Source organism: Balaenoptera acutorostrata, chromosome 20 (genome assembly GCF_949987535.1).
Source record: "Balaenoptera acutorostrata chromosome 20, mBalAcu1.1, whole genome shotgun sequence".
Classification (NCBI taxonomy): Eukaryota; Metazoa; Chordata; class Mammalia; order Artiodactyla; family Balaenopteridae; genus Balaenoptera; species Balaenoptera acutorostrata.
In genome coordinates, this window is record NC_080083.1 from 61,939,713 (window position 1) to 61,966,849 (window position 27,137).

Genomic DNA, 27,137 nt, shown 5'->3' on the forward strand with positions numbered 1-27,137 from the left:
GAGGCCACACAAACACAGCCTCGGCTTTCTCCACACCGAGGGAACAAGCAGTCCCTTCTCGGAGGAGGTTACATCCTTAGGACTGGCATTTGGTGACAGACGGGCAGTCTTCATTACATGGAAACCCAACTCCTGTCACCTGGAGGGGTGACACAACATTCCATTCCAGACTGTCGACACGGGCCAGGACAATCCACACTTGTTTCCTACGAAACACAGTGACTCCCAGCAACAAATAACCCCTTAACATAATTCAAAGGATCTGTCTGTGTGGGACTTGTTGGCCCAAACCTCAGGGTCAAGGGGGCTTCACATTTTAAATGTTCTCCAATGGCAATTCTTTTGCCAAGAGAGATGAAGGGAGCGTGTCACAAATATTGATCCTAATTCAACCTTTGGACACTTAATATTAAACAAATCTAAAAGCGGAGAGATGGTTCCAAAAAGGAGGCACCTCGTGAAAGCGCTACAAAACCTGGCTTTTCATTAGGGGGTTAAAAAAAAAAAAGTGTGTCCATTGCCAAGTAGGAATAAAAACTCTCCATGCTTCTCATTTTAATCTTTGAATCACCGTTGTGGAAAGCATGGAATTTTTAGCATTTCAGGGGGTCTGGTATGTCTCATATTTTTGAGCCTATGGCATACAGGAAAAAAAGAGAGACACTCTCTAGAGGAAATTGGACCTCCCTGAAACTGGCCCTGAACTGACCCTGTCATCACATTATCCATTTTCAGACCCAGAACTCAATGTTGCAAGATGCCTGGAAGCAAAATTCTATTAACCAAGTGCTGTTACAGCCAAAATCTCCTTCTGCCTAAAAGATGTCTCCACCTTAGTCAATGCCCCCCGCAAAGGGACATAATCTGAAGCCTCAGAATTTTATATAGAAAAGCTATATGGTCATTTAAGAGTCTCTTGGGATTTGTTAGAATGTGATTCTCTCCCTAACAGTTGGCATTCAAATCACGGCTCCAGCTACACATAATCGCAACTGGAATTAAGTAGTCAGGTTCCTGATTTGGAAATTGTATAATTGCCAAGACTTTACTGGGCCTTTTCCAACATGAAAGTATAAGACAAGAGTACATTCTATGATATTCACATGCAAAAGAATGAAACTGAACCCCTACCTCATACCATATACAAAAATTAACTCAAAATGGATCCAAAAAGTAAATGTAAGAGTGAAAACTATAAAACTCTTTAAAAGGAACATAGACGCACTTCTTAGTGACCTTGAATTAGGCAACAGTTTCTTAGATATGACACCAAAACACAAGCAAACAAGGAAAAATGGATAAATTGGACTTCAAAATTAAAAATATTTGTGTGTCAAAAGACACTATCAAGAAAGGAAAAAGATAACCCCCAGAGTAGGAGAAAATTTTTGCAAATCAAACATGGCCAGGATCAGTACACAAAACATATATTTTAAAAATCTTGCACTCAACTTAAAAAGATAAATAACTCAATTTAAAAATAGGAAAAGATTTGAATAGACATTTCTCTAAACAAGATAAACAGATGGCCTATACGCACATAAAAAGATGCTCAACGTTATTAGGTATTAGGGAAATGCAAATCAAAACCACAATGAGATACCACTTTATACCCACTAGGACGTCTGCAATTAAAAAGGAAAAAAAAGAGGAAAGAAAAACACAAAATAACAAGTGTTGGTGATGAGGTGGAGATACTGGAACCCTCATACATTCCTGGTCAGAAAGCAAAATGATTTAGCGTTGTGGGAGTTTGTTATTTCCTCAAAAATGTTACACATAGAGCTACCGTAGGACCCAGTAATTCCACTCCCAGGAGTAGAGATTTGAAAATGTATGTTCAAACAAAACCTCGAACACAAATGTGCATAACAGCATTATTTATAATAGCCAAAAAGTGCAAAAAAGCAAATGTCCATCAACTGGATAAACAAAATGTGGCATACCTATAAAATGGAATATTTTTTAGCCATAAAAAGGAATGAGGTATTGATACATGCTATAACATGGATGATTCTTGAACACATTATGCTAAGTGAAAGAATCCAAATACAAAGGCTACAAATTGTATAATTCCATTTGTAAGACATGTTCAGAATAGGCAAGCCCCTAGAGGCAGAAAGTAGACTAGTGGTTGCCGGGGAAAGGTGGGGGAAGAGACGAAGGTAGACTTTAAAGTGACAGCTAACAGGTACAGGGTTTCCTTCGGGGGTGATGGAAATGTTCTGGAATTACACAGTGATAATGGTACATTTTGAATTTACTAAAACCCACTGAAATGTGCACTTAAAAATGGTGACTGTGGTGTTACATGAATTATATCTTAATTCTTTTAATTGCAAAAAATTTTTAAAAACACATAGAACAGTAGTGATCAATAAATCTCCAAATCAGGGGTCACCAACTGAAATGGCCCATAAATAGACAGCAGCAGAATGCACCAGAAAGTTCAGAACCAGACCAGGGAAAGAGGGGAATTTTTTACAGGACATGATGCCATTTCAGGTCAGTAAGGAAAATACAGATTATTCAATAATTAGTGTTCTGGCAAAGTTTAGCCATCCGGAAAAAAAAAACAATAAAGCTAATAAATAAACCTGTTTTGTGTTAGGTACTGTGCTAAAGTGTAATATTTAATTTAATCTTCACAATTACCCTATCCTATAGACCACCCTATTGTATGAGTTTGCTGTTTTGTATTCATCATGAGGACATCCAAGCTTGGGAAGCCTGGGTGACTTACCAGAGGCCACTGACTATTGAGCGTCAGAGGTGGGACCAGAAGTAAAGCAGTCTGGTCCTAGGGTCCATGTAATAACCTCCATGCTTTACCAGATCATAAAGTCCTGAGTGTGCTCTGTGGGTCCAACTGCATGTCACTGTCTTCTAGGGTAAAAGATCAGGCAAGATCCTGGTCAAGTAACTGATGCTGATTAGGAAAGACTCAGGGACCAGGCTGCCCAATTTTGGGGGGGGCACCTGGAAGCTCCTCTCTGTTAAGTGGAGTGTCAAGTTCGAGATTAGACTCAGCCCAGTAGGGTTCCTGGCATAGAGCCCCCGACCATGGCTTAGGAGCAGGGAGACCTGGGTCCAGCACTGTGTGAATGCTCAAGAAAAAAACCTTTCGTATCAGCAGATGGGCAGAACTGGGCTCTGGTCCTGGAGGGGTCAGGGACTGAGTCTGTGGTCTCGGGACTAGGACACGGTAGGCAGGGGTGAAGACCAGGGAAACTGAGAGATCCGCCCCTAAATAGACTAAGTCTCCCAAAGTGCACTGCTCCAGCTGTCTCTTCTTCCTGTAAGACAGATCACAGGACTACGAGATCCTGCCTGGTGGGATCCCTCAAGGGAGAAGCAGAGTAAAACAATAGAGTTCGCCATAGCAAAGGTGATGCAGACTGGAACGGAAACTCCACGTTTCCCTTGGCATGACTCTGGGCCAGGTGTGTGAGTTAAAAATGTCATGAGTGTTGGGGAGTGTGGGATCCCCGGGGCTTGGAGCTTGGGTGGTCACAGACCCACCTTCTGCAGAGGGACCAAAGCAGAGTTTCTGGGGTGGAAGGAACACTTCCCTCAGCTCAGCTGGCTTTCCCCAAAGAGGTAGCTTCCTTGACTATGTTGGCCAAACTTAAAGGATAGAGCCTCCATGGCTGGGCGAGAACTCCATGAATGTGCTTTAGGTATCTAAGGCACTAAAAATCTTCAGAGTGTGGGCAAGGCTTATATTGACCTTTATGATTATTGTTGTAATAGAGAATCCTGAGGCCTCATTTAATATCTGCATCTCAGACACAGATTACAGGAAGGAAAGAGATATTTTTAGCCTCTTTCATTTTTGCTGAAGAATTTTGCAAATAGCATATGTCTAAGAATGAAGAAGTCAAGATTGGAAACCAATGTATGCACAGCAAAGAAACCATAAACAAAATGAACAGACACCCTATATAATGGGAGAAAATATTTGCAAATGATGCCACCGACAAGGGAATAATTTCCAAAATATACAAACAGCTCATACAGCTCAATATCAAAAAGCAAACAACCCAATCAAAAAATGGGCAGAAGAGCTAAATAGACATTTCTCCAAAGAAGACGTACAGATCACCAATAGGCACATGAAAAACTGCTCAACATCGTTAATTATTAGAGAAATGCAAATCAAAACTACGAGGTACCACCTCAAACCAGGTGGAACAGCCATCATTGAAAAGTCTATAAATAACAAATGCTGGAGAGGGTGTGGAGAAAAGGGAACCCTCCTACACTGTTGGTAGGGATGTAAATTGGTGCAGCCACTACAGAAAACAGTATGGAGGTTCCTCAAAAAACTAAAAACAGAGTTGCCATATGATCCAGCAATCCCACTCCTAGGCATATATCCAGAAAAGGTGAAAACTCTAATTCGAAAAGATACATACACCCCAATGTTCACAGCAGCACTATTTACAATAGCCAAGATATGGAAGCAACCTAAGTGTCCATCAACGGATGAGTGGATGAAGAAGATGTGGTACATACACACAATGGAATATTACTCAGCCATAAAAAAGAATGAAATAATGCCATTTGCAGCAACATGGATGGACCTAGAGATTGTCATACTGCGTGAATTAAGTCAGAAAGAGAAAGATAAATACCATATGCTATCACTTGCATGTAGAATCTTTAAAAAAATGATACAAATGAACTTATTTACAAAACAGAAACAGACTCACAGACTTAGAAAACAAACTTATGGTTACCATAGGGGAAAGAGGGGGGAGGGGTAAATTAGGAGTTTGGGCTTAACCTACACACACTACAATATATAAAATAGATCATCAACAAGGACCTACTGTATAGCAGAGGGAACTATAGTCAATATCTTGTAATAACCTATAATGGAAAAGAATCTGAAAAAGAATATGTATATATAACTGAATCACTTTGCTGTACACCTGCAACTAACATAACTTTGTAAATCAACTATACTTCAATTAAAAAAAATAAAATTAAAAGCAAAAAAAGATTGGAAAACAATGGGTTAAACAATGTTATATTGGCTTCTTGACAGTACATTATAAATCTCCCATAAGGGCACATAACAGACAAGTCTTTTGTGGAGAATCTAATTTGATAAAGTTCCATGTAACACATTTGTAGGAAACATTAGTTAAGTTGAAAAGAATTTCACCTGCTTTAAAAGACTTCTATCGAAAAGAATACCATCATCATCAGTATCAATTCCTCTTAAAGTCTTTACTTTTTAGGCTCCTTTCAGCCTAAAATGGAAAAACTCCTCTAGGGACTGATTACCTTCAATCATGATAAAAAATTTTCCCTGGCGTAATTAAATCACTTTAAGCCACGCTTTCTTCTTCTTCATCGGTAGAAACAGAGTAAAACACGTCAACACTTTCCTGTATTTGAAACAGGCTCTATAGCCTTTTCCACCCACATGATTTTTTCCAGCAAACAAACAAAAACAAACACATGGCTTTCATGCATCTAACTAAGGCAAGGAGAAACCCAATTAATTCATTGCATGTGTAATACAAGTAATATGTTGAGACTGCACACATGTCAGTGATATAAGTAGATGGAACAATAGAAAAAGTGCCAAGATTAGGATCAAGGAAAGTAGTGTAACTTGAAGAGAGAAGAATTTGCTGAGCTTATAAATAGGACTTTAAACTAAAGTACATTATCTGAGTACATCGTAGACTCTTAATAAATAAAATAAATAAAGAAGGAATGACCAACTGTATACATTAAGGAATAAACTGCCGGGGAGACTTGCATTCCACACAAGTCAGCAGTAGGACTTCTTTAAAAAGCATATATGATGGAGTTTCTTGGTAATGGTAGCAGCAGCATTTTTAGGAGGACAGAGAAATTTTACATGCATTTTTTCATTTGTTTGCTCAACCATCCAGTAAAGGAGGAAAAGAAGGTATAATTATTCCCATGTGGTTGATTCATTATTTTACTGTTTAATTAAACAGCTACTCGGTGCCGGGACCTGAGCGAGCGCCAGGGGTTCAGTGGTGAACAGAGCAGCCCTGGCTTCTGTCCTCACAGAGCACTGTCTAATGCGGACGGCAGACGCCCAGCAAATGAGGAATAGCACGCCTCAGAACGGTCACAACGGGTACAAAAGAGGCCTACACATCAGGAAACCAAACCCCAAAGGGATTAACTGGTTTAATGGGTCAAATGATAGCTGGTTTGGTTGTGGGAATGTAACCCAGAACCCATATCCTCTTACCCTGGACAGAACCCTAGGCTGATCAAGGAAAGCAATCACACCCACTGTTCTCTAGCCTGGTCGCACCATTGTGGGCACCTTTTTTAAAGAGGAACTTTGACAAAAGTTGACCTTAAGAGAGAGTCAACAGGATAGAGGTCGCAAGCCATGTCTCTTAGGGAACAATTAGAACGCTGGGTCTGTTTAGCCTTAAGAAAGGCCAGGACGCGCTCTTAGCACTCAAATATTTGAAGAGTTATCACGGGGAAGAACGGGGAGCCGAAGACCACAAGATGGACCCAGGCGTCCTGTGAGGCACGTGTGTCTGTCCACGTTCAAAGGCAGACGCTCAGATGGCAGAGCGAGAAGACAGGACCCCTGAGGGGTCACTACGTGCGCTTTGAGAGACGCAAGAGCGTGGTAGTTCAGGGTATGAAGTCGTTCAGGCAGACTCAGTTGTGAGTAAGTCCCCTGCCATGACCACCTCCACTTACTAGCTTTGTTTCCTTGGACAAGTTACTTAATCTTTCTGGGTGTCAGCTCCCTTCCCTGCAATGGGAGATGCTAACGGCATCTGTCTCAGGTGCTAGCTGTGGGGTTCAGTAAGGTAAGCCGTATATACCACCTGTTTCATTCAGTGCCTGGCACATGAAGCCATGGGTAAATACCAATTAAATAACTGAATATTCATTTAATAAGTGGACTGAGAATGAGAGAAGTACTCAACAGGCAGTCCTAGGAGTAGTAGTCATGGCAACAGCCCAACTAAGACAACAACCTCACCAGTGGGTCCAAGGGTGAACCAGAAACATGAGTGAATGTACTACCCACCTTCGTGAGGTCTGCAAATAGACGGAGTTTCTACCGTCGACTAAAGAGATCGATTGCTGTGCTGGGTAAAGCTTGGACAAAATGTTCTCAAAACTCCTTTCCAATTCTTAAATTCCATGGGAATAAGAATTGTCAAATGGTCTGATTGTAGAAGCCAGGAAGTTTCTATTCCTTCAGGGCAGCAAGAAAGGTCATGGAACTGGAATCATGAAGCTCTTTCTAGAAGAGGAATGAAAAGTTTCTTCTCCCCATCTGTACCCCAACTTGTTCTTTACAACATACAAATGCTTTGTTTCTGTACCTTTCTCTAAAAGAGCATGGGAAATTGTCTTTAAAATTTCTAGAACGTACATATGAGGTTTCTTTTGTCTGCTTTTTCCCCCCCAAGCCCTCCCAAAGAAACATCCAAGGAGAGCAAGAATCTTCAGGATATGAATTATGGCCTTTTACAATATCTGGTCTTCTTCCAGTCCTGCTTTGGATCCTTGACCTCAATGTGAACAACAGAAACGCCTTGCTTCTGCTGGAGTGAGGAAATAGGCTTTCGGATTGTACCATCTTCCGGTCAAATGTGGGCACCAACATGGCAGATGCCTTACTTGCGTTTAGCGTGGCACCGAGTCCGGGCCGTCAGGGTAGCAGGACAGGAAAGGCCCATCTCCCCGGAATTTACACGGGGCCTCTTGGGAGGCGGCAGCTCGAACTACATTCACATTAAACCATGGGACAGTTTCAGAAGTTCAATGTTTATTTATTTGGAAGCCCCTCTTTCCACTGAAGAGCAATTAATCATTACGCTGTCATGTAGGTTTACCCTCGGGAAAGGGGGCTCGAATCAGGGCCTTTCTAGAATGCTCCCAGCTGCCAGCATCAACAGATGTATAAGCCACTTGGTTTTTAGTTGTCTGAACACACTTAAAACTACTTCTGTGACTCTGATGAACAGAGATTGAGAGAAGGAGGGAGAGAGAGACCCAGGATCTCAAATCCCCCATCTGTTTATTATGCCCGAAGGTTCACCGAGGCTACATGTGAAGGAGTCACTGGAGAGAAACCTCATTGCTTATCAACACAGGCTTTGGGTCCAAGCCCCTGCGTGGACCACTTTCTACATATAAGCCCCCAGGACTCCATTTATACCTCTGCCCTGAGCCCAAAAGACACAACGTGGTACGACCTCCCTGACTCACATCTTTTGTTTTAATAAATTTATTTATTTTATTTATTTAGTTTTGGTTGCGCTGGGTCTTCGTTGCTGCGCGCGGGCTTTCTCTAGTTGCGGCGAGTGGGGGCTACTCTTTGTTGCGGTGCGTGGGCTTCTCATTGCAGTGGCTTCTCTTGTTGCGGAGCACAGGCTCTAGGTGCGCAGGCTTCAGTAGTTGTGGCGCATGGGCTTAGTTGCTCCACGGCATGTGAGATCTTCCCAGACCAGGGCTCGAACCCGTGTCCCCTGCATTGGCAGGTGGATTCTTAGCCACTGAGCCACCAGGGAAGCCCTCACATCTTAATCTAAGCCAAAAAGGGGGTGAAAAGAGGCAAGAAAAAATGAACCTAGGTTCAAGAGTCACCAAAATAACAAACTTTCTTCCTGGAGCTCAAAAAAATCTAGATGAAACCACCCATTCCAGCCTTCCCAGGGTGGAACGGAGCAGGAAGAAGGCAGGTCTCCACAGGAGGGAGACAGGCCCACGTCCGCCAGGTACGCTTCGCGGAAGACCAGACTCTTCAGGAGCTGAGCCTGAGACTCTTGAGTCCTAAGACGCTGTATGAAGGGCTCCAGTCCTTGGGCAACAGCCTCAACGTAGCTCTGGTTGCTGGGATGCCCTGAAAACTCCTTCTGTTCTGCGTCCCTCTGGATCAAAGAGTAAAGGAGAACAGGACCCCTGAATATTCTTCATTCTTAAGGGACCAGCAGCCTTCACCAGAACAATATTCACCAGCACTTTTGGAATCTGAAATAGGTTGGACGTGTCACGCACACTTACAGCTGCTGCTGAAACGTGATGTCTTTCAGAAAACTGAAACATCCCATCTGGCGGTTTCCATTCTAGACACAGAAAGCTGATATGAAAGACATGCTTCCAGGGACTTCCCTGGTGGCGCAGGGGTTAAGAATCCACCTGCCAATGCAGGGGACATGGGTTCGATCCCTGGTCCGGGAAGTTCCCACATGCCACGGAGCAACTAAGCCCACGTGCCACAACTACTGAAGCCCGCGCACCTAGAGCCCATGCTCCACAACAAGAGAAGCCACCGCAATGAGAAATCACCACAATGAGAAGCCCACGCACTGCAACGAACAGTAGCCCCTGCTCGCCGCAACTAGAGAAAGCCTGCATGCAGCAATGAAGACCCAGCGCAGCCAAAAAAAAAAGAATTATAAAAAAAAAAGAAAGACACGCTTCCAAACATGACTAGGATTTTTTGAGAAAAACATCAATATTTCAAATAACGACAGGAAAATAGCAGTATGAATTAGTCTAGATGAAACACATCAGTTTAGTTTTTAAACTAAAAATAGAGTTGCCATATGATCCTGCAATCCCACTCCTGGGCATATATCTGGAGAAAACTATAATTGGAAAAGATACATGCATCCCAATATTTATTGCAGCACTATTTACAATAGCCAAGACATGGAAGCAACCTAAATGTCCATTGACCAATGAATGGATAAAGAATGTGTGGTACATATATACAATGGAATATTACTCAGCCATAAAAAAGAATTAAATAATACCACTTACAGCAACATGGATGGACCTAGAGGTTATCATACTAAGTGAAGTAAGTCATAAAGAGAAAGACAAATACTATATGATATCACTTATATGTAGAATCTAAAATATGATGCAAATGAACTTATTTACAAAACAGAAACAGACTCACAGACGTAGAGAACAGACTTGTGGGTGCCAAGGGGGAGGGAGGATGGGGGAGGGAAGGAGTGGGAGTTTGGGGTTAGCAGATGCAAACTATTATATAGAGGATGGATAAACAACAAGGTCCTACTGTAGAGCACAGGGAACTATATTCAGTATCCTGTGATAAACCATAGTGGAAAAGAAAATGAAAAGGAATGTGTATATGTATAAATGAATCACTTTGCTGTACAGTAGAAATGAGCACAACATTGTAAATCAACTAGACTTCAATAAAATAAATATATTCTTAAATTTGTTTAAAAAATAAAATAACTACAAGATTTAAAGGAAACAAAAAAATAGATGTTTTTAAAAGGAGCATGACATCAAGACACATTCATACATAAGCTTAAATATGTACCTGATTTGTCACAAGGTAAATCCTTGAACTATTTGCTGTTTAACAAAATTTTATATGAAAACCTCATTTTGAGCTGTTTTTTGCAGGAATAGACAGCTACCGGGAGAACTTGGTCCTAAGGTACAGACTGAAGTAATACAGCCTTTCCCAAAGTATGTTCCTTGGGACACGAGTCCTTCAAGACGCCTGGCAAAAAAGGTGTCTGTACTCCAACAAGTTGGGGAAATACTCTGTTTCTTATTTGCCTTCTAGGAGAGGTTAAATGCATACGAGCTTATGAAGGATCTGAGACACTTGGAAGTAAATAAAAATTTCAGCAGATTCAATTTGCTTCACATCAAAATTTTCAAACTTCACGGGCCAAAGAATATTTACGGAGAGGACCATCTAACAAGGAACCCTCAGGAACTAGCGTCCTAAAGAACACAACACAGAAAACATTGCTCATAAAGAAGCAGGTATGTGAGGGTTTTGTTGCTGTCGATGATGATTTCCCAGAACCAGGAGAGATGGGCCTTAACACGGACCCAGTGCATGGTTGCTATGTGACAACGTAAACAACCCCATGACTTGAGAGCAGAGAGGGGAGACTGAATCAGTAGGTCCTTGAGTTGCTGAGGACCCATCTTTACCATCCTACTAAGCTTTGCCCATAATCAGTATCTGAGTTCCAGGAAATGAGAGCACAACTGGAGTTATGACAACAACAAAATCAGCTTCCCCATAAACCATTTAGGAAGTGAATCAACCCACTGGTATCGGAAGAGCTGGATTCTAACCTGAGTATTGTAATATTCTGTCTCCACTAGACCTGGTAGAATTCTTGCTGTATCGATCACTCTTCCCCCCAGAATTGGATATTTATTTCTTCTCTGTATAATGAGAATGCATGGGCTGGGGTGGGTTTTAAAGGCTCTTTCAGCCTTAAAAATTCGTAGCACAAACAGTAAAAAAGAAATTCATCATGTTCTCCTGTTTGATGCCTTCCTAGAACTTTAAATTTGAAAAGAACTTCTTTGTATGTTTTCCATACTAAACATAACTACTTTAAATATTTCTCGGTCACTGTTGTGGGATATTGCGCTTCCCGGTTTGGAAGAGAGCAAAAGGGAGAATTATGTGCTGTAATCATCGTCTGGGGATTTGCAGATGGGTTTCTCTGGCTGAATTCTGTGGAGGGTTAAGCAGATCTTGGAGAAATGCAATTTGCTTTGCCCTCAAGAGTAGTGAATTATAAACTAGCTACATTTCCCTTTCCACTTGGCCTTCATCTTCCACAGAGAATTCTTCTGCAAGGATTTGGTTCCCTTTATTTTGCTACTTTAAGCAACAAAAAAAAAGGGGGGGAATTAAGCACCATGCCCCAGAAACCTACTCTCCCCCTTCTGGGTTTTTTAAGCACTTACAATTCCACTAAAAGTCATCACAGACCCTTGTCATATGCTGTTGGGAGCGAAGATACCATCTCCTCTCTCCTGAGCAGCTCAGCCTAAAGTGTCGTCTAGGGACTTCCCTGGTGGTCCAGTGGGTAAGACTCCATGCTCCCAATGCAGGGGGCCCGGGTTCGATCCCTGGTCAGGGAACTAGATCCCACATGCCGCAACTAAGAGTTTGCGTGTGGTAACTAAGACCCGGGGCAACCAAATAAATAAATAAATAAATAAATATTAAAGTGTCGTCTACCAGATGCAAGTGCCCATTTCCATACAAGTCAGAGAGAAATTTCACTTCAGGTTTCACGCAAGGATGCTGGACCTGGTCTTGCCAATCCGTTTCCACTCTGCTATGGGAAAACCTATCTGCAATCAAGGAGATGTCCATGGTTGCTTCTGCCCATGCTGACCAAAAGGGCAGGTGATTTCTGGTCATAAATTGCTACTAGCCCGCAGTGTGACAAAGTCAGAAATTTGAGGGGTGGAAGTGAAAAGGCCAGGTTGAAATTCAATGACCTTATCTTGGACTCCCTACAAAGAAGACCCATTGCCACCTGCAACTCAGTAAGTCTTGTCATGTTGTGTATTTAAGGTACTTTTAGACTTTCCCAAAGAAGTTTCTGCCAGTCTGATCGCGTCCCCACCTGTGTCCAGGAACTTGGGCAACTCCAAATATTTTAAAGGGCAGATACGCTCATTTAACCTATGATAACTTTGCTGGCCTTTTTCTTCATCTAGCTATGACTACAGTGAAGAGAAAAGTCTGAGAGGACTTAGACCCAGGGTGTTTGGAGTGCTTAGAAGTACTGTTTGCTTTTCTCTTTAGGATTCTGCAAAAAAAACACCCAGGATCTGAAAGTTGAAGGGGTGCTCTGGAACAATGTTCCCCCAAGTAAATTTTCCACTTTATTCCCCCTAAAATGTCTACTCTCCAAGAGCTCCAAAAGGCTCTGTCTCAGCTACCAGGCTCTAAGTACTGGGACCACCAGAGTTCCTTCTCAAGAAGGTCTTCTCCTTCAGACTTGAAATCTAACCCTTTTCTGGCTTCAGGTATGAGGCAGGCATCCCACAGAGGGTGAGAGAATTCTCATCCAGGAATGGGCCAGCACACTTCTTTACCGGAAATGGAGATTGTGGTAGTTGCTTGGCCTTATGAGAATTTGAATTCCCAACTCTCACTATGAAAATCCCGCTGCTGCTTCCTACAGGTTACTCTCTTTTCTCACCACACCCCTGCTCTCACACCGTCTCCATCTTTTCTTAATGTGCCACCCTCAACTCTAGCCCAGGGAAGATAAAGAAACGAATTCTAGCAATACTCAAGTGTATCACCGATGGTTTCTCCTTTCCAGCGGACATTTGTGGTCAATACAGAACCCTAAGGTTTTCCTAGTTTCTGCCCTCCTTAGATGTAGCTACTTTGCCTAATTAACACGTGTGAAATGTTGAAAACATTTTAGGCAAGGAGAAATACTGGGGGCAAATGAATCTGAGTTCAATAGGTGATCATTTCCAAGCAGAGAACATCTTTTTTAAAGGAAGTACTCATTCTTTTCTTCTTTGACATTGAGGTTAATACAGCCAGTGGGCAATCTTGTTTCTACCATTTCATTCAATCCTCAAACAGTCTTGTAAGGAAACCAACGTATGCGTTTAAGGAACTTGCCCAGGGCCTCCTGGCCCGGCAGTTGCAAAGGACAATGAACCAACATAGGTCCGTGTGACTCCAAGTCCATGCTTTCCTCAGTTTCACTCCACCTCCCAAACAGGTCACTACACAGGGCCACGTGTGAGGCATCATGCGAACGGCGGCAGCTGTGTTTTAGCAGTCCTGCTCCTAAGTTAGGTCATATAATTTGCAGTTGATAAAAATAGCCCTACAACAAGTCGTTTTACCTCTACTCTCCTTCAAGCCATTGATATAACCCCTTTCAAATTAATCTTACTACAACATAAGTCTGTGCTTCCCACAAGCCATCAGATTAAGGCCAAACCACTTGACCTCAAAGCATGAAGCCCTCTACATCCTGGCATAACCTTATCATTCCTCGCATTGGTTTGCAAACCCCCCACTAAGGCAAATGGGAATATTCTCATTCCCTAAGCATGTGGTTATGCCCTTTCCAGCTTTGAGCAAGTGCCCTATACTGACAAAAGTAGCCTCTTCTTTTCCCTCTTCCCAATGTTCACAGCAGCACTATTTACAGTAGCCAAGACATGGAAACAACCTAAATGCCCATTGACAGATGAATGGATAAAGAAGAGGTGGTACATATATACAATGGAATATTACTCAGCCATAAAAAAGAACGAAATAATGCCATTTGCAGCAACATGGATGCAACTAGAGATGATCATACAAAGCAAAGTAAGTCAGAAAGAGAAAGACAAATACCAAATGATATCACTTATACATGGAACCTAAAATATGACACAAATGAACTTATCTACAAAACAGAAACAGACTCACAGACACAGAGGACAGACTTGTGGTTGCCAAGTGGGAGGGAGTGGGGAGGGATGGATTGGGAGTTTGGGGGTTAGTAGATGCAAACTATTATATATAGAATGGATAAACAACAAGGTCCTACTGTGTAGCACAGGGAACTATATTCAACATCCTGTGATAAACCATAATGGAAAAGAATATAAAAAAGAATGTATATATATATATATGTATAACTGAATCACTTTGTTGTCCAGCAGAAAGTAACACAGCATTGTAAATCAACTATACTTCAATAAAACTTCTTTTAAAAAAGAATGACTTCAAATGCTCAGGGTCCACCCTTGTGATTCCCAGGATCTTGGAGTCAGACTCCATTCACCCCAGCTCTGCCACTTCCTAGCTGGGTGACCTTGGACAAGTCACTTAACCTCTCTGTGTTTCATTGTCCTCAACTATAACATAAGCATAATATAAATACCTTCCTCAAAGAGTTGATGTGAGAATTAAGTTAATATGATACTTAAAACAGTATCTGACACGTAGTAAATGCTCTCTAAATTTAACTGTTATCAAAAGTTTCATCATCATCAAAAAAAAGTTTCACCATCTGTATCATCATCATCATCATCACTTCTTGCTCAAAATTTCTTTAGATCTTTTAGTACCTCAGTATATTTGCTGAAAATATATCTATTATATTGTGTGGGGTTTTCTTTAAATATTTTATGTTTTTGTCCTATCTCTCATAGCAAATGTTGTATCTGTTTTTCTATAACCTACAGAAGTTCAAACAGAATAAGCCAGGCTGAGACACAATCTACTAAGAGAACCATTTTCTTGGTTTCTCCCACTATGAGTAGCAGAATCTTGACTCAAATGATACTATAAACTCTTTTATTGAGCTGACATCTCTCAGCACATATTTCGTGCTGGGAACTGTGCTAAAGACCCTACTTATACCTTCTTATTCAATGACTACAATAACCTTATGAGTTATTATACTTATACCCATTTTATAGATAGGAAAACTGAGTCTTAGGGAAGTAGGCTGCAGTTAGACAAAAAAGCATCACTGACAATTAAGGCACCTATGTAAGTTCCCTTGCAGTTATAGGCACAAATAATACCATTGACGCTGACAGGCCATCCTGGAGTTCTCCCGTGAACTCCTGAGCCTCCTCATTAGCGACTAGTGAGACCCCCTTCCCCGAGAACCTCTGTTCTAGAATCTTCTTTTCCTTACGTTGCCTCTCCTTATAGTCATTCCCTTGGTAATTTTATCTAAGCTCATAGTTTGAAATGTCATTGATATACTGACATCTCCCCAACTTTTATCTCCAAATCAGGCCTTTTCTCCCAAACTCCAGACGTAAATAGCAAACTGCCTTCTCAAGATCTCAGAATCACATGTAAAGAGCTAAACTTCTGAGTTTGCTCCCTCAAATTTGCTCCAGACACACTCTTGCCCATTTCCACTAAAGGAAGCTCCATCCTTCAGGGTCTTTGTCTCAAAATCTTTGGAGTCGCTCTCAGCTCTGCTTTTTCTCTCATCCCCCATATTCAGTGTTTCAGAGACACAGGTGGCTTTGCCTTTGAGATGCATCTAGAATCTGAGCACTTCCCACCACTTCTGCATCATCGCCCTGGTCTGAGACACCATCGTCTCTTACTGGAACTGTTGTGATCCTGACTGGTCTCCCTGAGTCCATCCTCTCCCCCACCCCAATCAGTTCTCATCTCATCACAAGTTCCAGCTCAGATCCTGCTACTCCCCTTCGACGGCTCCCCATCTCCCTCGGGATAAAAGCCAAAGTTCCCCTTACAATGGTCTATAAACCCTATACAGTCAGCCCCTAATACCCCCTTGGCCTTAAACCCTACAAATTTCTCCCCACCCCTAATCACTCAGTTCCTCCATTCCAGCCTCCCTGATGTCACATCAGACACTGTCTTACCTCAGGGCCTTTGCACACACTGTTCTCTGCACCTGGAAAACTCTTCCCCTGAAGGTCGCATGGTTTGTCATCTCACCTCCTCAGGTCTCTGCCCAAATGCCGGCTTCTTAAAGAGTCCTGCCCTGTCCACCCTACTGAGCATTGCAAACTCATCCCTCCCCGTGACCTGTGCTCTTTTCCCCATAGACCTCATCACCTTGTCACACAATAATTTTCTTACTTATAACGCTCACTGTTGGCCTCCGCCTGCTATAACACAAGTTCCATGAGGGCAGGGATTTTTTTATTTTCTATTAGCTGGTAAGTCCTCAACACAAAGAACAGAACCTGACATGAGGCAGGTGCTCACTTAATACTGAATGAATAAATTAGTAGAGCTGAGATTCAATCCGGGCCTTCTGAGTTCTTACGAAGGCACTATGGTCCCTTCAACCAGAGGAGAGCTACACAGCCCCTCTGATGCCAGCTTAGGCTAAAAATGAATGTCCAGTAGCTAATATTCCTGGGGACCACCATCACCCATCCGTTGACTGTCTTTGCTGAGAACAGCACAGCTTACTGATGTCTTGCCCAGGATGACCTGGTTCATATTGGGGTAGTATTCGGTAGAGAATGTAAACAGGCAAACATTTGTTTGCTTCATGGTAACATGAGCAGAGTCAGAGGCTGGAGAGAAGGCAAGAGGCCAGACAGGGACAAATCACCGGGACAGGCCAGCCTGCTAGAAGCCCCTCGAAAGAGCACTTCAAATGTGGGTTTGGCTTGATTCAGCCTGTCCTTTGCTGCCGAGAACCGGCTCAGGGATCTGATCAGTTTTTGTATTAGGATAATCCAAGTCGCAAGAGCGGCCATCATTAACCGGGAGCCCCAAACTGATGATGGAAATCAAAATGGCAATTTCGAATTTAAGATTTCCAATGAGTGCTGAGACTTCCAAGGGCCTCGGGTAATCAGCCTCGGAACTGCTTTCAAGCAGGGGCTGCAGTACTCACGTACCACTCGGGGTGGCGCTCTTGTTCTACTCGAAAGAGCCACGCTTCCCTGTGGCAGGCCAGGCCTCACGGGCTTTTCAAGTCAGACTGCCCGACAGCCCAATGACTCAGCACCGGGAGAGGAAGCATACCGTTTGGACACCGGATACTGCTACACGCCCAATGTACACGAGCTTGCTATCACCACCAACACAAAGAATTACTTTTGGATGTGTCCTGTCTTGGGAGCCCCATGTCTTTGGTAGGATTTAGGGGTTCCAAGCAGATAACCACTTGGGCACTCCCATAAAACCCCGAGGCTAGTAGAAAAGGACCGTGCCGTATTGGCTGAAGGTTGGCTGGGCCATTTTGTCTTGTTTCTGGCTGCACCAGGAGTCAGGCCACCGGCTCATTGTGCTAGGTTTTCTTTCTTTTCCAGTTTTCAGGGCTGTCTTTGGGGGAGGTAAGCCACCACAGCCCCAGGGCGCAGCAGGCATGCCTGCCTGCATGTCGGGGCACACAGGGTGTGACTCACCCTGACCCCAGGACGTCAGCTGCCCGCAGTTCTGGCGGAACAGGCTCTGTGCCTGCCGGGCAAACCCCTCAGTTAATCCTGCTGGTGGCCAGGACCATATCCTGTCATTAGCCCATGTACTTGACCACAGGGCTCAAAACATTTTAACAGCATGGGCTTGTTTAATCCTTGTAATCTTTCGTAAGTCTGTAATGCCCTTATTTTTCAAATTTCTGCTTTGTGTATGGGGAAACAACCAGATAGGCCGAGTGACCCTGCAAAGGTCATCCAGGGATTCAGAATTAGAATCATGGACCCTTTACCTTCAATCAGGGGTGCTGACTTTTCTAAATCTCTGCCACAAAGAACCTCTTTCTCCCCCCGCCCCCCCCCGACTCCATCCTCACCCACATCCCCCGCCAATAATCCTATCCTTGTATATAAGGCATTGGTTTGGTTCTTTTCTAGAGTATACACATTCACACAAGTACACAAATCCATGCCTGTTTCTGCAGCTTTAAGCCATGTGCCAATGATATTCTGTTACTGGTATAACCCAAAAGTAAGGAGAAGTATCACCTACATTTTACGTTGAAACCTGACTTTTGAAATATATACACAGTCTCCCTCTTAGAGATACACAATTCAGGACAGCAGATGAAAAGCCCTGAGAAATCATGTAGAAAAGAAATGGTTAAACTCATTTAACCACATATTTTCCAAACTTCCTTAAACATAGATGACTTTTCCCCACAGTACCCCTCTGTTGACATCATTGCGATCATATTCCTTGAAATACCCTTTTGGAAAAGCTGTATAAAATTATAATCTCTTCGTAGCCTAGGGTTGGGTGTGTAGGCAACGACCTCCACTCATAGTCTACTTTGCTATGCCGGGGAATTCCAGAGTTCACAGAATTAGTCTTCTTAGAGACAGTGAGATTTTTGTGGCGTCCCCCGGCATCCTGATGGTTGACAAAAGCCAAGTACCATGGCAGTTTTCCAAGCTTGAGATTATGGAGCAGAAAGTAGATCAAATGCCACTCTCTCCTCCTTCTGATGGGCCCCATCCCATCCCTTCCAAAGCACCAGACATCTCCACTCAAGGCCACCCTGAGCTCCCTCCTGCTGCCCCACTGTTGGCATCAGTGGGGACCTCCCATTTCCAGCCCTTTGGAAGTGTGTCCTTCAGTCCCTTGAAAGCTGGATTACCAGGATAGTCCTAAAACACCACTCAGTTCTTCATCTCTCTCCAAAACAAAGGCATAACCCCGAGGCAGTCATTCTTTTCTCTACAATGATAAGAGCTCCCACTTTCTTCTAGGAGCGTACCTCTCATCCCTTTTATTTGTCCAGAAGAGCGGGAAACTTTGCCCCATAGCTGAAGTCCCTACACCACCCCTGGTAGCCTTTCATAGTCTTAGGAGCTAAGAAAAAGCACATACTTAGTCTGAAGTCTTTGGGGACACAAAGACCTTACAGCAATGACCCTATGTGCCGCCATTTGTTGTTGAATGCAATGTTAGTTTTCCAACTCTGTAGAAGTGTCCTGGATCATCTCAGAAAAATATACTGACTTAGAAGGAATTAAAATGCTGGGTTAGGGTGATCACCCCATGCCGTGCCGTTCACTCTAGCTTCTTCCTGAGCTTTGGGACCAACGACAAGATTCGTCTTCACTTTGTGGCTCTTGCAGACATCGGTATCAGGATAATCATCGTAGTTCTTCTTTAAACAATTACGAGTGCTAAGCTTAGAAGGGCAAGGGAACCTGATAGAATCAGCCCTTTTCTGTGGATCAGATATATTCTTTTAAGAACCAACCAATCCCCCAAACTCACACACCCCCCCACGGAAAAAAAAAAAAAAGCCATATCACTTACAGGACTAGTAACTTCTATGTCTAGAGACATTCAGGATAACTGCCTGAGTGTGACACCTCATTAATCAGATTAATTCCCTCAGTATTGCATTGATGGCTGGCAATGCTGTTCCTTTACATATTTAAGTCAAGCCTTGCAAAGGGTACATTCCTGTTTTAACAAGTATTTTTAAGCTGCGGTTATATATCATCACCCAAACTCATACCAGGCACCGTGTCAGGTGTTTGTGACCAAAGAAAGTTGATAATTTATGGCAAATGGATGGACACAGGGACAATGTTTCTAACTTCAACATCTTGCCAGGAAGGAGGGTAAGAAGGATGGAACGAAGGAAGGATGGAAGGAAGGAAGGAAGGAAGGAAGGAAGGAGGGTTTTTTTGTTTGTTTTTTAAAACATCTTTATTGGAGTATAATTGCTTTGCAATGGTGTGTTAGTTTCTGCTGTATAACAAAGTGAATCAGTTATACGTATACATATATCCCCATATCCCCTCCCTCTTGCATCTCCCTCCCACCCTCCCTATCTCACCCCTCTAGGTAGTCACAAAGCACCGAGCTGATCTCCCTGTGCTATTTGGCTGCTTCCCACTAGCTATCTATTTTACATGTGGTAGTGTATATATGTCCATGCCACTCTCTCACTTCGTCCCAGCTTCCCCTTCCCCCTCCCCAGGTCCTCAAGTCCATTCTCTACATCTGCGTCTTTATTCCTGTCCTGCCCCTAGGTTCTTCAGAATCTTTCTTTTTTTTTTTTTTTTTTTTTTTTTAGATTCCATATATATGTGTTAGCATATGGTATTTGTTTTTCTCTTTCTGACTTACTTCACTCTGTAGGACAGACTCTAGGTCCATCCACCTCACTACAAACAACTCAATTTCGTTTCTTTTTATGGCTGAGTAATATTCCATTGTATATATGTGCCACATCTTCTTTATCCATTCATCTGTGTATGGACACTTAGGTTGCTTCCTTGTCCTGGCTATTGTAAATAGAGCTGCAATGAACATTGGGGTACTTGACTCTTTGAATTATGGTTTTCTCAGGGTATATGCCCAGTAGTGGGATTGCTGGGTCATATGGTGGTTCTATTTTTAGTTTTTAAGGAACTGGAAGGAGGGTTTTTAACTGAATTAAATTAGATTCCACTCTTGAAAGAGGTTAGTGATTTTTGTTTGTTTGGAAGAATGTAAGACGACCACATCTCCTAACTTGTAAGTCTAGCTATCAGAAACTGTCTCATAGGGACTTCCCTGGTGGTCCAGTGGTTGAGAATTCGCCTTCCAATGCAGGGGGTGTGGGTTCAATCCTGGTTGGGGAGCTGAGATCCCACATGCCTCGTGGCCAAAAAACCAAAACATAAAACAGAAGCAATATTGTAACAAATTCAGTGAAGACTTTAAAAATGGTCCACATAAAAAAAAAAAAAATTAAAGAAAAACTGTCACATTGAACTTACCAGTTCAGTCGGTTCAGCTGACAAACATTTATTGGGTATCAACGGCGGGCCAGCAGCCAGGCGCAGGGATACTAAATTCTAATAAGACGTGGCCCCTCTCCTTCGGGAACTTAGAATCAAGGACACTCAACAAAGATGTAGCTGCTGCTCTTGAAGAAATATCTTCGTCTAATGTTTCTCTGAGTCCTGTTAAAAGTCACAAGTTCTTAGCTTCATGGTTAAAGCGTACAGCTTCTAAGATCAGAGGGTCTTATTCAAGACCCGGTTCTACCAGCCACTATGAAGAACAGTATGGAGGTTCCTTAAAAAACTAAAAATAGAACCACCATATGACCCAGCATTCCCACTCCTGGGCATATATCCAGAGAAAACCATAATTCAGAAAGAGTCATGTACCACAATGTTCATTGCAGCTCTATTTACAACAGCCAGGACATGGAAGCAACCTAAGTGTCCATCGACAGATGAATGGATAAAGGAGATGTGGCACATATATACAATGGAATATTACTCAGCCATAAAAAGAAACGAAATTGAGTTATTTGTAGTGAGGTGGATGGACCTAGAGTCTGTCATACAAAGTGAAGTAAGTCAGAAAAAGAAAAATACTGTATGCTAACGCCTACATATGGAATGTAAAAAAAATGGTGCTGATGAACCTCGTGGCAGGGCAGGAATAATGAGGGAGACGTAGAGAACGGACTTGAGGACACGGGGAGGGGGAAGGGTAAGCTGGGACGAAGTGAGAGAGTGGCATGGACATACATACACTACCAAATGTAAAATAGATAGTTAGTGGGAAGCAGCTGCACAGCACAGGGAGATCAGCTCGGTGCTTTGTGACCACCTAGAGGGGTGGGATAGGGAGGGTGGGAGGGAGACGCAAGAGGGAGGGGATATGGGTACATGTGTATGCATATAGCTGATTCACTTTGTTGTACAGCAGAAACCTACACAACATTGTGAAGCAATTATACTCCAATAAAGATGTATTAGAGAAAAAAAGACCCAGTTCTACTAGCTGTGTAAACACGAGCAAATTATTTAACCTCTTTCGGTTTTGGTTTCCTGACCCACAAAATGGAAGTGATCTTAGCCCCTGTCTCTAACTTGTCGCAGGATTAAATGAGACAATGCACCCAAAATACTCTGTGCAATACCTAACAGAGAGTAAGCTCTCAATAGAAAGTAGCAACTATTCTCATCTCCTCCTCCTCCCACCCCAGGACATGAAAAAGCACAGCTGCTTTCTGAGCTTTGTCTACTACATCTCCAGTCTCTTCCTGTGAAGCCCCTTCCCCATCCAGAACATGCAAGAGAACTAGATCCCTTAATTCTCTGCCAGCCTCCATGGTAAACATGACATTGACCAAAAGACAAAAACTACAAAAGGACTATTGGAAGGGTAAGATCAAGGTCTGATCCATCCCAGATACCTTTAAAAGGCCAGTTGTCCATCCACATATCCTTGTGCTACTGTGCTTTACTCTCCAAGGGGAGAGCTGAGCTTCTGTGGGAGGGACAGATGGCCCTGGACAGCTTGGTCAGTCACCCAGCAGCCCTTCTCCAAGGACATTGCACAGACATTCTGGAAATCACCATCTATGAAATTCAAGGGCAGATTTTCAGCTATTCCAGGGATGCAGTGAGAGGGCTTTGCTTTCACCGGCTCTGGCTGTCCATGGAATATGCCTGGTGTTCTTCCCGCAGTGAAGAGAGAGTAAGATGTTTTCTTTTGGCTGTTTTCCCTTAACAGAGAAAACCCTGCAACTCCCTCTTTTAGGGTGTGGTGCCTTTAGCGCATCACCTGGAGACACATAGCTATTTATACAAACAGCAGCAAACCCTGGACAGAGCTCGTGCCAGGATTCCCAGGCTCATTGCTCATCATCCTGATTCACCCTCCTAACACCAGTACAGTCGGACAGTTGATTGGAACTTGGCTCCAGGGCAGAAGAGATCCCGGTTCCATTTCTTAACCGTGTTCTATACCCAAATGCCCTTAAAGAGAAGTAAAAAGGTCTGAAAATGAAATCAAGCCAATAGGACGTTTTGAAGACAGCGAAGGGTACAGGATCAAAGAATCACAACTAACTGATAAAGATTTTTTTTAAAGAAACCTCCATGATCGTTTATCATTGATCAGGTTTTTGCTGTGTTCTAGGCACTCTGCTAAGCACCTTACATGGATTTTCTCATCACGTCCTCTCAAAAACTCTTTGAGAGCGTGCAATGATCATCCCCAATTAAAACTATGACAATGCCAAGGCTTTAGTGGGGTTTAGCAGCTTACACAAGGGCATATAGTAAGTTTTTGGACTCTTTTCATTTCTTAAAACACACACACACACACACACAAAACAAAAAAAACTATATCTGGGTAAAGTCAAGTTTTAGCAACCTTGAAGAGAAGAAAAAAAAAAACCCATAATCTCTACATTTCTTGGATTGCCTTTGCAGTAGAAGGGTGTTACGGGCTGGTTGAAAGAGTATGATCTCAAAGCCTTTAGGTGTTTCAGGCGGAACCATTTTCCTTTGCAACCAACTATTTCTGAAGCCTGGATTGATGTCATCAACCAATTCTGAAAGTCAACACATCGTCTACATGGTTTTACAGTGGTTCTTCTTCCCACCTCCCAGGCTGGTACAATCTTCTGCCAGAACAGAGGAGGAACAGGGGGTCTGAACAGCCACAGAACAGAAAAACTCAGCCACCTTCCCTTCCTCCTAAATGGACTTAAGCCATCCTCACGACGTGACCTTGTTTTCTTATTTGAGGTGTAGACACAGTTCCTTCCCGGCAACCAGAGCCCTCAAAGTCTTGCTGATTCCAAAATAGAGTCATGCTATCATCACAGGTTACATTCACATAGGCTTCTCCTCAAGCTAAACCCTCTACACTTGCATTCCTCTGCTGAAGATCACTTACTGGGCTTAAGAGGTAAGTATCCCCGAGGTTACGTACTGCGTGGGCAAACGAAAATGATGATGGAGAACATACTAGCGTCACGGGAAAGAATCTGCCGTGTCCTCCCTCAGAAAATAGAAACACACTGTTGAAAGAGATTGCTCAGTTAATGAAATTGGCAATTAAGAAAAAAAAATCCTAGAGGCTACTTAGAAATGCAGCCTTTAAACTCACTGACTAGTGAGATGCAGCCTGTAGGGGCTCAGCTTTGAGAGCAAAGAGGCCTGGGTTCTAGTTCCAGATGTGTCACCCACTGAGAGGGTATCATTAGAAGTTACTCAGCAATCCTAACCTTTTATATCGCAGGGCTGTAGAGAAGAATAAAGTCCCGTGGAACATGTTGGGTGAATGTGGCATTTCGCTTTCATTGTTGTAATTATTGGTTTGAACTGTCATGACTTCCCTTGTTATCAGGTGTACACATCGCTCTCTCTCAACTGATGGTCTCACTTTGTATTTCTCTAAATAGAAACACGCAAACTAGCATTAGTTCACCTTTCCAGTTGTCCCCCACCAGGTCCCCCTAACACTATCCTTGTCACCTCAGGCCCATTCTCCGATCAATAACTAGAATGGGTCTTCCAAGTCCTAAGTCAGATCACATTCTCTCCCGCTTGAATCCAACAGAGGACCCCCTTCACTCTTAGTGTAAAAGCCAGGCTCCTTCTCTTGACCTACAAGGGTCCCCGGGATCTCCCCCAGCTCTGACCCCTTCTTCTCCAGCTGTCTCTCTCTTGTTCACCATGTTCCAATTCTGCTGACCTTTGGCTATTCCTTGGACATACCAGCTTACCAGCCATACATGCTTGCTCTTTTCCCAAATCTCTGTTTGGGTGGCTACTTTTTTTTTAAATTAATTTTTATTGGCATATAGTTGATTTACAACGTTGTGTTAGATTCTACCGTACAGCACAGTAAGTCAGTTATACATATACATATACATATATCCACTCTTTTTTAGATTCTTTTCCCATATATTGAGTATTGAGTAGCGTTCCCTGTGCTATACAGCAGGTCCTTATTAATTATCTAGTTTACATATAGTAGTGTATAGTAGTGTGAGGTCAGTGGTACAGGATAGAAAGCCCAGAGATAAACCCACACACATATGGTCACCTGATTTATGACAAAGGAGGCAAGAACATACAACGGAGAAAAGACAGCCTCTTCAATAAGTGGTGCTGGGAGAACTGGACAGCTACATGTAAAAGAATGAAATTAGAACACTACCTAACACCATACACAAAAATAAACTCCAAATGGATTAGAGACCTAAATGTAAGGCCAGACACTTTAAAACATTTAGAGGAAAACATAAGAAAAACACCCTTTGACATAAACCACAGCAAGATCCTTTCTGACCACCTCCTAGAGTAATGGAAATGAAAACGAAAATAAACAAATGGGACCTAATTAAACTTTAAAGCTTTTGCACAGCAAAGGAAACCATAAACAGGACGAAAAGACAACTGTCATAATAGGAGAAAATATTTGCAAATGAAACAACAGACATACGATTAATCTCCAAAATATACAAACAGCTCATGGAGCTCAATATAGAAAAAACAAACAATTCAATTAAAAGATGGGGGGGAATAAACCTACCTAAGGAGACAAAAGACCTGTATGCAGAAAATTATAAGACACTGATGAAAGAAATTAAAGATGATACAAATAGATGGAGAGATATACCATGTTCCTGGATTGGAAGAATCAACATTGTGAAAATGTCTCTACTACCCAAAGCAATCTACAGATTCAATGCAATCCCTATCAAACTACCACTGGCATTTTTCACAGAACTAGAACAAAAAATTTCACAATTTGTATGGAAACACAAAAGACCCCGAATAGCCAAAGCAATCTTGAGAACGAAAAATGGAGCTGGGGGAATCAGGCTCCCTGACTTCAGACTATATTACAAAGCTTCAGTAATCAAGACAGTTTGGTATTGGCACAAAAACAGAAATATAGATCAATGGAACAGGATAGAAAGCCCAGAGATAAACCCACACACATATGGTCAACTTATCTTTGATAAAGGAGGCAAGCATATACAGTGGAGAAAAGACAGCCTCTTCAATAAGTGGTGCTGGGAAAATTGGACAGGAACATGTAAAAGTATGAAATTAGAACACTCCCTGACACCATGCACAAAAATAAACTCAAAATGGATTAAAGACCTAAGTGTAAGGGCAGACACTATCAAACTCTTAGAGGAAAACATAGGCAGAACACTCTATGACATACATCACAGCAAGATTCTTTTTGACCCAGCTCCCAGAGAAATGGAAATAAGTACACAAATAAACAAATGGGACCTAATGAAACTGAAAAGCTTTTGCACAGCAAAGGAAACCATAAACAAGACCAAAAGACAACCCTCAGAATGGGAGAAAATATTTGCAAATGAAGCAACTGACAAAGGATTAATCTCCAAGATTTACAAGCAGCTCATGCAGCTCAATAACAAAAAAACGAACAACCCAATCCAAAAATGGGCAGAAGATCTAAATAGACATTTCTCCAAAGAAGATATACAGATGGCCTACAGACACATGAAAGAATGCTCAACATCATTAATCATTAGAGAAATGCAAATCAAAACTACAATGAGATATCATCTCACACCGGTCAGAATGGCCATCATCAAAAAATCTAGAAACAATAAATGCTGGAGAGGGTGTGGAGGAAAGGGAACACTCTTGCACTGTTGGTGGGAATGTAAATTGATACAGCCACTATGGAGAACAGTATGGAGGTTCCTTAAAAAACTACAAATAGAACTACCATACGACCCAGCAATCCCACTACTGGGCATATACCCTGAGAAAACCATAGGTCAAAAAGAGTCATGTACCAAAATGTTCATTGCAGCTCTATTTACAATAGCCAGGACATGGAAGCAACCTAAATGTCCATCGACAGATGAATGGATAAAGAAGATGTGGCACATATATACAATGGAATATTACTCAGCCATAAAAAGAAATGAAATGGAGGTATTTGTAATGAGGTGGATGGAGTTAGAGTCTGTCATACAGAGTGAAGTAAGTCAGAAAGAGAAAAACAAATACAGTATGCTAACACATATATATGGAATCTAAGGGAAAAAAAAAAAAAAAAAAAAAGGCCATGAAGAACCTAGTGGCAAGACGGGAATAAA

At 42.4% G+C, this 27,137-nt stretch overlaps 1 long non-coding RNA gene across 1 annotated transcript in view; it reads right to left on the reverse strand.

Annotated features, from left to right (window-relative positions):
- The window catches only part of LOC130705901 (uncharacterized), a 33,642-nt gene extending 12,507 nt beyond the window's left edge, over positions 1 to 21,135 (reverse strand). The window contains exon 1 of the long non-coding RNA XR_009006321.1: positions 21,004 to 21,135. This is a non-coding gene — a long non-coding RNA (uncharacterized LOC130705901). The remainder of the gene's footprint in view (positions 1 to 21,003) is intronic.
- Between the last annotated feature and the right edge of the window lie 6,002 nt (positions 21,136 to 27,137).